General features: G+C 45.4%; 2 long non-coding RNA genes across 2 annotated transcripts; both read left to right on the top strand.

The window, feature by feature from the left end:
• Window positions 1-366: 366 nt before the first annotated feature.
• Window positions 367-1,874, top strand: LOC135398225 (uncharacterized). Its single transcript, XR_010424046.1, has 2 exons — window positions 367-523; window positions 1,624-1,874. It is a non-coding gene; the product is annotated as an uncharacterized LOC135398225 (long non-coding RNA).
• Window positions 1,875-8,741: 6,867 nt separating this feature from the next.
• On the top strand, window positions 8,742-13,884 carry LOC135398224 (uncharacterized). The gene is made up of 3 exons (XR_010424045.1): window positions 8,742-8,880; window positions 12,606-12,788; window positions 13,812-13,884. It is a non-coding gene; the product is annotated as an uncharacterized LOC135398224 (long non-coding RNA).

Raw genomic sequence — 13,884 nt, 5'->3', positions numbered from 1 at the left:
GGAAACCGGGACGGTAGTCCTATAAGCATAATAAGTCGACCCTTGGGATGCCCGTAGCCCAACCGGTATGAAGCGAGAATCAATGCGACAAAATCCTTCAGCCATTTTATCAGGAGCTGCGATTATGAATTAACGCGCCCAGAAAACATGCCGGGCCTAACGAACTATACATAGGGAATGTGGGAAGGGACCAATATACGATGTGCTTCGTGCGTTACCGACACTTGGAGAGCCGCGCCTGCAGCGAATTTATCGAGCACTCAGTACCAGCGGGCGCATAATTTAAGTTCTGTCATTGTTGCTTCACAATGTACGCGCTCTGATGAAAAAATAGAAAGTAGATATATTGCTGCGTTGATCGTCGCGTCAGGTAATTTATGGAGCCGCGAAAAAGATCGTGAAGGTATTCATTTCTTTTGGTCTCTGGCCGCGCACTTTCTCGATCATTCTTACACGAACACGATCATGGGTAACGCTTCGGTGTACATCGTAATCCTGCTGTGCCTGACTGTCTTCGAACTCAGTGAGTATTAAATGTAGCTTGTGTCAGGAGGAAGTGATTTGTACCAAGTTGAACGTTTATTGTGATCTCCATGAAAAATACAATGTGGACGAACCCATTATTGCCCAGAGTGGTGGGGTGGTAGAGGGGTGAGGTTTAGGGACAGAAGTATAGGAGCTGGTCGTCTTTCCCATAGCTTGCTGCCTCCGTCTCTCCAACAGTGTCCGCATTCGAAGCGCACAGGAAAGTGCCCCGTGCTTCCGTGCACACCCTCAAAATTAGCTCACGACAAAATCGTCTCGTAAGCCGACAGCCGTAAAGAACGATTGTGTAAGGTAGATTATAGCAATAGAAATTGCAGATACTGGTCCAGTGACTGGTCTTCCGCCTCGATGCCAATACACACACTGGTCCAGTTGGTATTCAGAATGTTGTTCGAGTCTGTTTGAGATGCTACAGGAAGCCTGCCCCTGTGGCCGGCCTTCCATTTGATGCCAATACACTCTCACTGGTCCACTCATCGAAATAGCGATATCGACACTTGTTTTTTAAAGCAACAGAGTATCGCTACCGTTGCTAAAAAAAAATAACGCGATACTTTGCCCCGATACTTTTGCTGGAAATACGAAGATGATGAAAGATAGAAATCTCGCTTATGTGAACACCGTATTAACACGTGTGCACTCGTATTAAATTGGGAGCAGGCAGTTTTGCAATAAGAAAACATATTTATTGTGTAGCTCGGACACTTTGCTTGAATTTTATGAATAGCTGGTTCTCCACTAGAGTCTCCACTAGAAATAAATTATCGGCTCCATTACTTGCTCGCCAACGGAAACTTAAAAAAAAAAATATCGTTTCTACAGTCACCCTTGAGGAAGCAGGTGATTATTTTTCATGAATGGCACCTAAGTGAACATAAACTTTTCTGAACATACAAGTTGGAAATGGAGGAGGATGAGCATAACGTGGTCGAGCATCGTGCATGAACCCACACTCTGCCCGAAGAAGCGGTTGAGATTTTTATACGAAAAGTGATAACAAAAAGAAAACGAAAAGGGACAGTGTGAAGGTTTCAGTGTGGTTTCTCATTCTAATGCAGTACTTTGCCCTTCCTACAGGTGAATGCCAGTCCTCAGCTTGCCTTGAGCCACTAGCTGAAGGGACTTGCGAACAGACTGTTACCATGTACTACTTCGATACATTCACCAAAGTCTGCCGCACTTTTGCATATGGGGGTCACGGAGGAAATGACAACAGATTCGAAGACAAGGAGACTTGCGAAGCGACGTGTGCAGCCAGGACTGTCGACTAGGACTCGCGCGGCAGCTTTGATATCTATTTGAAGGAATTAATAAACGAGTGAACGTAATGTTACGACCACTTCTTCAAATCGAAACAGAGTTGTGGAACTGCCGGCGGCACGGCGTGATTGGATGGTGTCTAAGGTGTTGTTGTGCCGATATGATAGGGTCACATGGACGGGACGGTGGGAAGGGGTCTTGATCTGGCTTATAGATGATACAAAATGTGATGATACAATCACACCTTCTAGAAAGTGTGCTATCCATGTGATGTGTCGCCCCCGGTCAGTTTACAAGGCGTCCTTGCAGTGTTCACCCGAGGACAGACTTCTATGTCAGTTCCTGACGTTGCATGCATTCTACTTCGACGCCTGTTACAATAGTCAACAAGGTGCAACAGGAAAGAGTACAATTGCAATCCTGTCAGCTGGTAACCTTTCCAAAATTAAGCAACACTGAGTGACCAGAAGAACTCCTTGAGTACGTACAAGTTTACGTGAGTGATACTAAGTGGATTTTGCGCGCTTCTGTCGTGAGTCCTGTTGTTTTAGGATGGCTGAAAAGAAGCACGTACTTACAGTAAAAAGAGATGAAGTAATTTCATTTCAGTACAGTCTCATTAGGAGGGCTCACCAGATCACTTGTGACGTATATTCCGACACAGCCGAAACGTTATAGCATTTTGTGCGGCCAATGACAGCTTTCGGCAGGCGGTAGCTTGGGCAGTGGTCTCCAGCCGTCACACGAGGAGACTCGGCGAGACCAATGGCTTGTTTCCGCAGGAATGTCTGTAAGTATGGTTGCACAGTCATAATACACCGCGGATTGAAAATATTGTGCATGGTGTTACCCCATGGACAGTTAAATGCCACTCCCGTGCTCCTTGAAGCAGAAAGTGGCATTAGGAAAGCAAATCATATTAACCCTGTCCGTGTGAGACAGCACGAATGGCATTACCATTATACTCGATACATAATGCCACTTTCCTCGCCCTTGTTGCACGGCTACATGACACAGAAGTTGTGAATGAAAATTGAGTTTAGACGTCCGCCGTGTCACTCCCATGACGACGGATATACTCCGTTCAAAATAAGTTTGTCAGTATTATCACTAGTATCCGTATTCCTTCACAGTCGCACCGGTACTGACTGCATCGTGTATGTCATTGTCCAGATTGAAGCTACAAGCTGTAGCATGAGGGTACCATGAGGTGTAGCGCAGGATTCCGCAATCGGATCACGTTTAATTACTTTGTTCAAGAACTGGGCGAGTGATAATGGTGACCAAACGGTGAAGGTAAAACACTTTACCGACGACATCACAGCTTATACGGAAACTAATGGCACCGATGGCCAAAAGATGCTAAACTGCCTAAACGAAATATTTAAGTGATGCGAAGATTGGCAGATGGAAATAATTAATATAAAACCGTCCGTCCGAACGTCAGTAGGAAAATACAGACCTACGACATAGGAGAATTCTCAATTGAACGAGCTACTGAATATATGCGAATGAAAAATAGCCGAGGCTCTATGGCTGCACGCGGGCAATATGTTTATAACTTGATCGTGCCATCACAGTCGCGGCCGGCCGGTTCACCCTACTTGGGACTTATCGGCGGGGCTCAGCGAAGCGACACGAAGCGGCAACCAGGCCGCAGTGCAAGGGCGTGTAGTGCGGCCTGAAGGTGGGTTAGCGCAGGGCCGGAGGTGGATTATCACACCCCTCCCTCCACCGTGTCACCGTGCCACCTCTCTCCTCCCATTTTTAACCTTCCTCTCTTCCCCCTCCTCAGGGTGAACCGAGCCGCCATTCCAGAGCAGGCTAACTGGGCTAACCGAACCTTCCCCTATATCACTGCACCCCACCCAAGATAGACTACTCCTCTTCGAAGGAAGTCGCAGAGGAAACTTTTAACCGATCTTTCTTCTCGGACAACAATCCGAACACCTTCTTCGTAGAGCATCCTCCATCAAAGTCGGTCTTTAACACTGATCTCGATTGTAAAAGGCTGGATCGCGGATAGGGAGCGCGAGCGTGAAGAAACCGGCCGCCATCTTACGGTGCCCACAACAGTCGCCGCAGCGATCATGGCAACTTCTTGCAATTACGGTCGTACCAACCGTACTGGCAAGGTTACAGGGCCTAAATTTATACAGGTGAGTCACTCTTTATCGAGGAATAAATAGGCGTTCATTCTGTATATTTAGTTGACCATTATGAAGTGTTTTTTTTGCCCAAAACGAGCACTGGATGCAGGTTGCTTGATCGCTCTTCCGACGTTCAATCGAGCACACTTGCATTTTACCCGGCGACAAATACAGTTTGAGTGCATAATATGCTTGAAAGAACACGTTACACTACACAGGTAGTGTTGTCATCAATATATGTGCGAGCACTCGAGCGCTTTTTTGCATGCATTGCTAGCATGGTACACGGTGTTCTCTGCGGAAGCAAGTACCACATTCATTTCTTTGAATTACCTTCGCGCACAAGTTCGGTATTACGTCATAATGAGACCACGATTGTCACCTTTTTTCATGTATCGGTATTGTTTTGTGCCTTGGTTTGATTTGTGACAAAGAATCCTACGTAACGGTGGTGTGGCGCGACTTGAATAACGCCTTTGTCTGAGCTGTATCGTCAGCTTGTTACGATAGTAATAATTTGTAGCGTGTCGTGCTATTTGAAGCAGTTTTTAAGGCAAAAGTGGTCTCTCAATACAGGTTTCGTCATGAGGGCTACCCAGTGAATAATCTGTGTAGTGTGATACGGCTGGGTGTACAGGTAAGTATCACGTTCCCCATCCACTGGTTTCTACTTTACAGGAAGGAACAACCTCAGTGCACGCACTGTGGTTAGCCTCTCTCAGTTTTGCATATTTTCTTACATGTTCACATCAGAAACACACCTTACACTTTAGGCTCCTTCACCCAGCAATATAATAATTATAGATTATAATTCTTGTTAGAAGAGTTCCCCATATTCTTTTTAGAATAGTTCTTCATCTTTTTAATTTTTAGAAGATACAGGGATTGTAAACCATGTTTTAAACTGATGCTTTAACATTTGTCCAATGCATTTATTAAACAACATATTCATTTTTAACTGGTTGCACCCAAACCAATGTTCTGATGTATTATTTCCTTTGTTGTCGATGCACCATAAAAATTGGAATAATCATCATCAATGCAGGTTACTTCACAGCTGCCTCGACATATTCAAGAAATGGGTGCAGAACCTGCGTAATGCCCACAAACTTTGATTACCACAGCACCTCCAGAAAGTATGTGCCACATGAGATTTTTAAATGTATTCACAGTATATAATACCTTGTATTAACTGTTGTAGGTCTAAGCCGTCTCTACAGTACACTATCAGAAATTAAAACCGTGAGAACCGTGATAATTGTTCCAGTTAATAGGCGCGCACATATATGCTATAAGAAGAAAATTATTTCTTGAGAATGCACTTCTCTGGCTACTGGTGTTGTTTACATCTACTGTTAATCACATTCATTTATCACATATTATATTCTTATATATATTATTATATTAACACATATTTGATCACATTAAATTCAAAATTCATCATATATAAGAAAATACCAGGAGGGAAGTTGCTATTCATTGCTCATTCTAACCTAAAATTGAGTGCTACAAATTTAGAGAGAGTACCTGTCCATTGTCATTCCTAAAATATATATTGTCATTGTAGCAAGGTCATAAAACAATAAATGTAGTCTTTTGTGACCTCCCTGCACGTTCATTGTATCCTGAAACGCATAAGTGCAAGAAATAACTTGAATAAACTTGATGTTGTATAAACTTGATATAAAATGTTGAATAATATAATGTATGATATAAAATGTTGAATAAACTTGAACTTGTATATTCTCTTTACTCAGCATCAGTGACCTTCTTTACAAAAGCATATCGTGTTAGATTTTTTTTGTTTACGTTTCACAGACGGGGTACACGAGGGCCAAAATGACAAAATCACAACTGTTTCAAGCTCCAAATCGTCCTGCTGCAATTATCCTTTTGCAGACCATACGTGTGTACTGCAAGAAGGCCCTTGCACATCAAAATGTAAGATGGGAGTCACAGTTAATGCAAAGTGGTTCCTATGAGAGACTTCGATGCTGAACAAAATTGTGCAAACTGCGGAAGGCGCCATAGAAGATATTCAGAAAGCGTGTCTGGTCTCACAACGGTGCTACGACGCTCTCTTTTAGATGACGATGATACTCATTGGAGTTTCAGATGTGCAGCTGCATTTTTTCGAACGTGCTCCACATAAGAAGCATGACAAAGTCAGCACTGGATAGCAGGCCCCCGTTCCTAAGCAGCTTTGCTCACGCTGCAGTTGTATTCAGCAAAAGCATGTGAGTACTCGAGAAGGACATTCAGTTTGGCACAACTACGCCTGCAAATAATCAGAACAAATGAAGGAAGAAACAAACAAACATAGAAGGGCTGTACTTCAAAAAGAGGTAAATCTTGTGTCTCAAGGAGGTGTTACCACTTTTAAGTAACTTAATTGATTAAGCTTACATCACTACCTGATTAACTGTCCTAACGAGCGTGTTCTAATTGCGTGAAGCAATTAAATCACGCTCACAACGTATTTGGGCTGCTTCGGTGTGTCCATATTTGCGAGGCAAAGCACCGCAGTCGTTCACTAAAAGACACTTTCTGCGGCGGTGCTTGATATAAATCATACGAAACCGATACACGGCTAAAACAACGGCTGTGATTCTACAGAACGATCTCTTTCTGCCATGCGAGTATATCCTTTCCCGGACCGTTCTTTATGGAACAATTTTTGTCCAGAACGAAGCACGGGATATTACATACATGGTGGTTGTTAACCTCACATCGTTTCTTGTTGAAATATTGGCTGGGAAACGTACTGTAGCACAATCCCCAGCGCTGCACTGCTGTGACGGTCTAGTTTCGGAATGCAAAACATAACGTAATTAAGAATCGAACGGCAGGACACCTGTGAAACACTGTTAGGATACATCAGTATACTGGCATCTTACAAAATTATGTGATGACAAGCAACGATCAACGCCTGCAGCGCTATAAATACTCACAATCTCCGTTGCCTCCCATTGTTTTCTATGGGCGCACACTGCGCTTTAGGGCCTCCCAACATGGCGGCCCGAATGCACGCCTCTCCCCCGCGAGCCCCTCTCCCATGCGCCATCCAGCCTTTATAGATAGAGATCAGTGGTCTTTAAGCGGCGTATAGGCGCTGCTATGTGTTCACCGTCGTCGTTTTCTTTGCCTGGGCAAATGTGACGACGACGACGAAGAAGAACGGGCACGAGTCTGGTATGCCGCGTAATGTCGCTGTTGTACTTTCTTGCTTATAGTTGGATACGCCTATGGTATGATGCTGTTTGGCGAATTAAACTGGTCTTGGTCACCACATGGCGTCTTCTCATTGGGTCCTGGAACCCAGGCGCAACACTACGCAGCGCTACTGATTCACTCGTTTATTTATTCATAATGCAAAAACTGCCGTCAGCAGTCAAAGCATGAGTAGTGGGCATTACGTAGTGTCGTTCGTGTGCATGCAGTCACACGGCATCGTTTAGTGACTCTGGACAGAATGCGTAGCAACGATTTAATGAGCTCCCGAAACTTACTTCACTTCTCTTCGCTGTGCCGAGTGCTTAACCTCGACAGCAAGCTTTGAGGAACAGGTAAAATACAGAGAACAAGCGAGGGACGCCTACAACCACAATACTTTTAAGCAATCGTTTGAAGTACTGTGTGACATTGTGGCAAAAAAAAAAAAGAACGTGTCATTGCTCGCGTTAGCCGCCTGTGAAAACTTGACAGGCTCGACGATGCGGGGGCGGCCATTTTTGTTGTGGCACATTTTTGTTGCGGCACATTTCGCACACTTCGCATGTGGCAATTTCTTTCATGTTGGAAGAAGATTTGCAGCACTTTTTTTAATCAGAGAAAGACGATCTCAGGAAGGGTATTGTGGGGCACGCCTAAAAAGAATTGCCAGCGTTTATTCTTATATCTATCGTAATCGCCATCATTGCTTAGTGCAGCAAGCACGTAGTGAAAGTGACATTCGGTTAGTTGGACTGCACTTCACGAAAATTACACTAAATTAGCCCGAGTGACAGATATATTAGTAGGACGCAGTTTCTCTTATCAAGCTTCAAGCTCTCATTGGTCAAGTGGAAGAAATCTTTGGGGCGATGCACTCTGCGCCGTAAATGAAGCTCCGGCATCCGCATACAGGGAATAAATGGCCGCATGCGTGTCGTACACATTACAGATCAACCGTATTGACTTCTTCTGGACATTGTCTACAATTTTCGCGTTAGAGGCAGTGTATGTGTCGTTGGTTTGTTTTTCTCGTTATTTGGTCTATGTGCCTGTTCCATCGGAGGTCTGAAGTCATTGTAACACCTAAGTAAGTATATTCATCTACTACATGTAGTGGTGTGTGATTTGCGCAGTAGTTTTATCTTGATGCCGTCTTCTTATACTACGAGTGAATGTCATTTGGGCGATGAAAGCGATGACATTGATAAAGATTTAGAATAGAAGAGGACCCAAAATGGAGCTTCGCGTTGATTGAGCCCGTGGCATACAACGAACGGAAATCCTCTCGATGTGGATGTCGTCGTTCAAAGTCGCAACAAATCTTAGGGGCAGTATATTCAATGCAGGCACTAATTCTGAAGTATGATCCATCGCTACGAACCAAATTATGCCCCGATTGTGTCGGCGCCAGAGAATTCTAAGCACGTCATTCTAACGTCTTCAATAAATCAACGCTACTGGATTGTTACTCCGAATGCACGCAGTATGTCGGAATGTTTTTCTTTTTTCTTTTTGTTCTAATATAGACGACGTCTTAAAGAATGCTCTATAAATCTGTCCATAACGCTTTCCTTTGTCATTCGTATAATTCTGGGCGCCGACGCAAAAGATTCTTCCAGGCCTTAGATTCAACTCCATTGACGACACCGATAAGACATGCTGCATCGATGCTTAATTCTACTCTTCGTGGTTATGGCTCAGATATGGAAGTGTGAGTATGTGTTGTGTCTCTTTTATGTCTGAGGGTGGCTGGCTCATAGTCTCGGCCGAGGACGCCGGCAACTTGTTGTCATAGTACAGCTTTCATCAGAGTTAACTTGAACGTCATTCCGGCCTGAGAACCACGGTGGTGCCAATAGTAGAAATAACGGCAGAGGGTGTTTTTGTCATCTATTTACAGTTAGACGGGCGACCATCGTTATGAAGGTGTTGTTTTCCGCTATTCGCTGCCAAGGTGACATTCGGACCCACGCTTAGCAGGCTGGAGCGGTGTTCAAGTTAACTTTCGCGCGAGCCGTACAAGGTTCTTAGCCGCACAGTCTTCTGCGAGGTTACATTAAATATGGCGTGCTGAGTAAACCATAACCGAAGCCGAAAAACCATAACCGAAAAGTTCCCATGCTGCTTTGTGGTCGCGTGCTTTGCGGCGCGCGCATCTTTGTAAAATCGCCGATACCATCCAAAACTTAAAGAAGCAGTCTAGAGGCACACAACTTTGTTTCTGCTTTTGGTCCGTATGGAATGTTAGGCGGCCGAAAACAGTTTTCGCACAGTTAGTGCAACTGTAGCGAAATTGGGACGGCTGCAATAGCCCACCGAATCCCCAGTGCGCGAAACGCCCTCCTTCGCCTTCAGGATAGCCACGTGATGAGCGCCGCCACGCGCGTCGCTACGTGACGCGAGTGGTAGGGACGCTCCTCATTAGATCTGGGATCACATGATGGAGGTGAGCAGCACCGCGCAGGCCGGAGCGTCTGCTACCGCTTCGGAGACGCCAAGCGTTCCCCGGCTGCGTGATGTCCGAAACGGAGGATTTGAAGGCTGTCAACGACACGACCTCGATTTTTGGGGACAGCTGACACCACGGGAAGAACGAGTGGTGCAGGCCGAAATTAACTGTGTGTTGTACAGCAATACCCCAGTGCTTCCCGACAGTGTGCAGCCTCTCTGACAGTTTTTACCTGACAGTTGGTTCAGCGGCTAACAGGTGGCGTCACAATACCGACGTCATCGCCTGCTATCTGCGACTGGGGGTTCTGAGATTGCACAGAACCGACGGATATATTGCTCTTGTGATTGCAACCTTATTTTGTCGGGGTGCATATATGCTTTTTTTTAGAAAACGTGATATAAATCATATAGAGAATAGAAGCCAACAAGAAACAGCTCGCAATGTTCGTCGCAGACGGTTTTCCTACCAACGAATGAGTGGGCTCTCTACCACAAACGTCATACTCGAGTGGGTAGGCGATTTTGCAAATTAATTGCGCCGCGGTGAAACAACTTTGGACAAAAATATTTTGTGGGAATGCTTTTGACATACTGCTTTGCAAGATGACAGCAGTCTTTGGCCATGTTAGATAACACTTTAATGCTCTTTAAGGCCAGTTCCCACATATAGCGATTTGCTACACATCGCTATAGAACAGCGCTAAGTTTTTCTTATCTCATGCTGCGTACCGATAAAAAACAGCGCTTGTGGAACTAGAGCCCTCGTCAACTTGTCCAGTGGTATTTTTAGCGCTATTTTTACGCACTGTTTTGTAGCGCGATGTTAGCGCGCTGCTATATGTCGGAACAGGCCTTTTGGGATACGTGAATCACTTGTGGTGACTGCGCGTGTGGGGATATATTTATTAGAACAAAGAAAAAAAGTAGGAAAGCTCAGCCAAACGGTATGTCGGCTTGCTATTTCAAAAAAAAAAAAAAAGAAAAAATGAAGAAAATGAAGAAATAATGGATAAACTAACAAAAGATGACACATAATATTTTGTTGTTGAGAAAAGATGAGGGTGGGGCACTGACGAATGAGATCACAAGACTTGATGGTGGGTGTGGAACATTGAAGGCCAAGCCAAATAGAATTAATGTGTTCGTACACTCTTAAAAATGAACTTCACCGCATAGCACACTCCTAGCCAACCATCATCTCAAATGATATCGTTATCTGCCTTGATTTGTTGAAAACGTGAGGAGTACGCCTTTTTTGTGACACTTATGCTGTTCATAATTGTCACAAAAAAGGCGTACGCCTCCCGTTTTCAACAAATCAAGGCAGATAACGATATCATTTGAGATGATGGTTGGCTAGGAGTGTGCTATGCGGTGAAGTTCATTTTTAAGAGTGTATGCTCACCCCGGCAGGTTCCAGCGTATATATACAGGGTGTGTGCAGAAAAACATGACCCGCATTTTTACATGTAACTCGTTGTCTACTTAGCCGAGGAACTTCCGGTGGCGCACGACGGCGTATTTATGCGTCCGAAAGCTACAAAAAAATCCTGGGAGCCATACTCAGTGTAAAAAAATAAACAGAGCGCGAAAACATGGGCTTCCATGCATTAGAATAGGGCGGTCATGACAGTGCATGGTAGTGCATTTCGGTCTCATGAGAGTTATGTGCAGGCACCGCTAGGGGTACTGCCGATGAGCATCCATGTGGGACATCGTTTCGATTTATGCACCGATAGCTCCCCTAGCGGTACTTGAACACAACTCTCCTACGTGCACCACGTTGCCCTTTCACATACACCCTATTGTCCACCATGTTGCCCTATTCTGATGCACGGAAGCCGACGTTTTCGTTGTTCTGTTTATTTTCTAAGCTGGGTATGGCTTCCACAATTTTTCTACAGATTTCGCACGCATAAATGCGCCGTCGTGCGCCACCGGAAGTTCCTCGGCTAAGTAGACAACGAGTCACATGTAAAAATGCGGGTCATGTTTTTCTGCACACACCCTGTATATATATATATATACTATATATATACACTCTAAAAATTGAACTTCACCGCATAGCACGCTCTGCGCCAACCATTGCCACGAATGATAGGGCTATCGCTTCTAATTCGAGGAGAGAGGGGAGCGTAGGCCCTTTTGTGCCAATTATCATAGATCGAAATTGACACAAAAAGGCGTACGCCTCCCTCTCTCCTCGAATGAGAAGCGATAGCTCTATCATTCGCAGAAATGTCTGGCGAAGAATGCGCTATGCGGTGAGGTTCTGTTTGTGATGATACTGACTTTTGACGGATACATACGTGACCTGTCCATTGTACTTGATAGCCATCTTGCACCCATCACTGTGAGCGCCACGTCGCCGCCATATGCAAGGTTCACAGAATACGAGGAGGAGGAGGAGGAGGAGTGTCGTTGGGAGGAACCCGAGAGGTCTGCCTGCCTGATTAGGCGGCATGTTTCTCGGGAAGGGAAAGGTGGAGGAGGGGAAAGGGTGAAGTGGAAGACAGAGCGGAATCCGCTCGGGGGGAGGATAGCTGCGTCCATGGGCCGACTTCAGGGGAACTGTGCCGGCATACGCCTATTACACATCTGAGGGAAACCCAGGAAAAACCCCATACGGCACAGCCGGCCCGCGGATTCGAACCGCGGACCTCCCAGTCTCGAAGCGCACGCGTTACCGCTTACCGCTGCGCCACCGGAGCTGGTTCCACAGAATACGCTCTGCAAGTAACCGAGCGTTCTGCGGACATCTCCTCTCCCGGGTACTCCACTCGGGAAGCCCCATTGGCTACGGCGGCGCCCTCCCTCTTCCCTCTCACTGCCTCCTCTCATGCGCAGAGACGCACTTGCATAGGGTATATGTGCGACATCCAACATACGTTGTGGGGATGTTGTCGACAGAATTGTGAAGTTGGCTGAGAGGAGATATTTTAGCGCCCTCTTATGTGAGATACATCTGCCTTTCATTTTTTTTAGATGGAGAGTGCACCCCGGCGTACTGTAACTTCCCAATGCACCGCGGAAGATGCTTTGCGGCGGTGCCCAAGTATTATTGGGACAAACAGAGCAAGAGCTGCAGACGCTTCTACTTCCAGGGCTTGTATGGCAACAGGAACCAGTTCGACACGTATAAGGACTGCATGGACGCCTGCAAGACAGGTATTCTCCTTTTTCAGCAAATCTGCTAGTGCGTATATAGCATTCGGCAAGTGCTTCTCCCTTCTTTTACTGGTTCTTTCGTTGCTTTTCATTGGTATGTAGTACTAATCACGTACTAATTGTCGGACTAATCTGTGCGTTTGAACGCGACGTTTACAGGATATGTCGAATGAAGGTTAAGGTCGACTGGTGACGTACGCGGGTAAGGCGCCATGGAGCTCTGCAGGATTCACACCACCGATCTCTGGGTGAAGCGCCACACTCACCTTTGAAATGTAACCTCGAAACTTACATACGTTACACACAAATTTGTGACCGCGTAAATTATTTCATCTCGCGAATACTTTTGCAGTTTGTCGACACGCAATTGGTTTCGTAAACAGCTATTCTTCTTCTTCGTTTTCTCCCTCCGGCTCCGGTTGTTTCAATATGCCATTCTTCTCATAATCATATACAGCCGTCACTTGTGTTCTTTTGGACATACTGCTAGCCCGCTGCCTTTCTTGCAGCTATTCTTCTTCTCCCACCGTCTGTTTCCGTCATCCACATATTCTATACTGAATCTGAGTCGAGGCAAGGTGAGGCTTCCGGCAGTGACGTACGGGAAGTGGCTGAGTATGTCGATTGAATGGGTTTACATGGCGGAGCTAAGTCGACATTTGTCGTCTGAACCACGCAAGCTGAGCTACTTATATATTTACTGCGTCGACTTCTGCTTTCAGTCGATATAGACCGGTTCACGTGCAGACGATAGATCGACTTATTCAATTAGGTTGACTTGTGTCGCATTCATGCAAACGCAGCTATAGCGACAACAATACACAACAGACACACATCGTGATTGATTGTTCTAGCTGTGATGATGACGATGATGAAATAAGATGTTTCACTGGGGGAGTCGTGATGCCCGACCTTATCGCGTGTGGGTTATTATGTCAGTCAGATGTGTATCAAAATGACGGAAAACACACACATGATAGAACCTGGCGATTTGTCGTAATAAACTTCTTCATTGCTTTACAGGGTCGGACTATGTTTGAAAATAAAGACACGACACTTCATGTGGAGTTAGACAATAAAAGATACGGACTGTGCA

Source organism: Ornithodoros turicata, chromosome 6 (assembly GCF_037126465.1).
Source record: "Ornithodoros turicata isolate Travis chromosome 6, ASM3712646v1, whole genome shotgun sequence".
Lineage (NCBI taxonomy): Eukaryota > Metazoa > Arthropoda > Arachnida > Ixodida > Argasidae > Ornithodoros > Ornithodoros turicata.
This window is presented reverse-complemented; position numbering and strand designations above follow the sequence as displayed.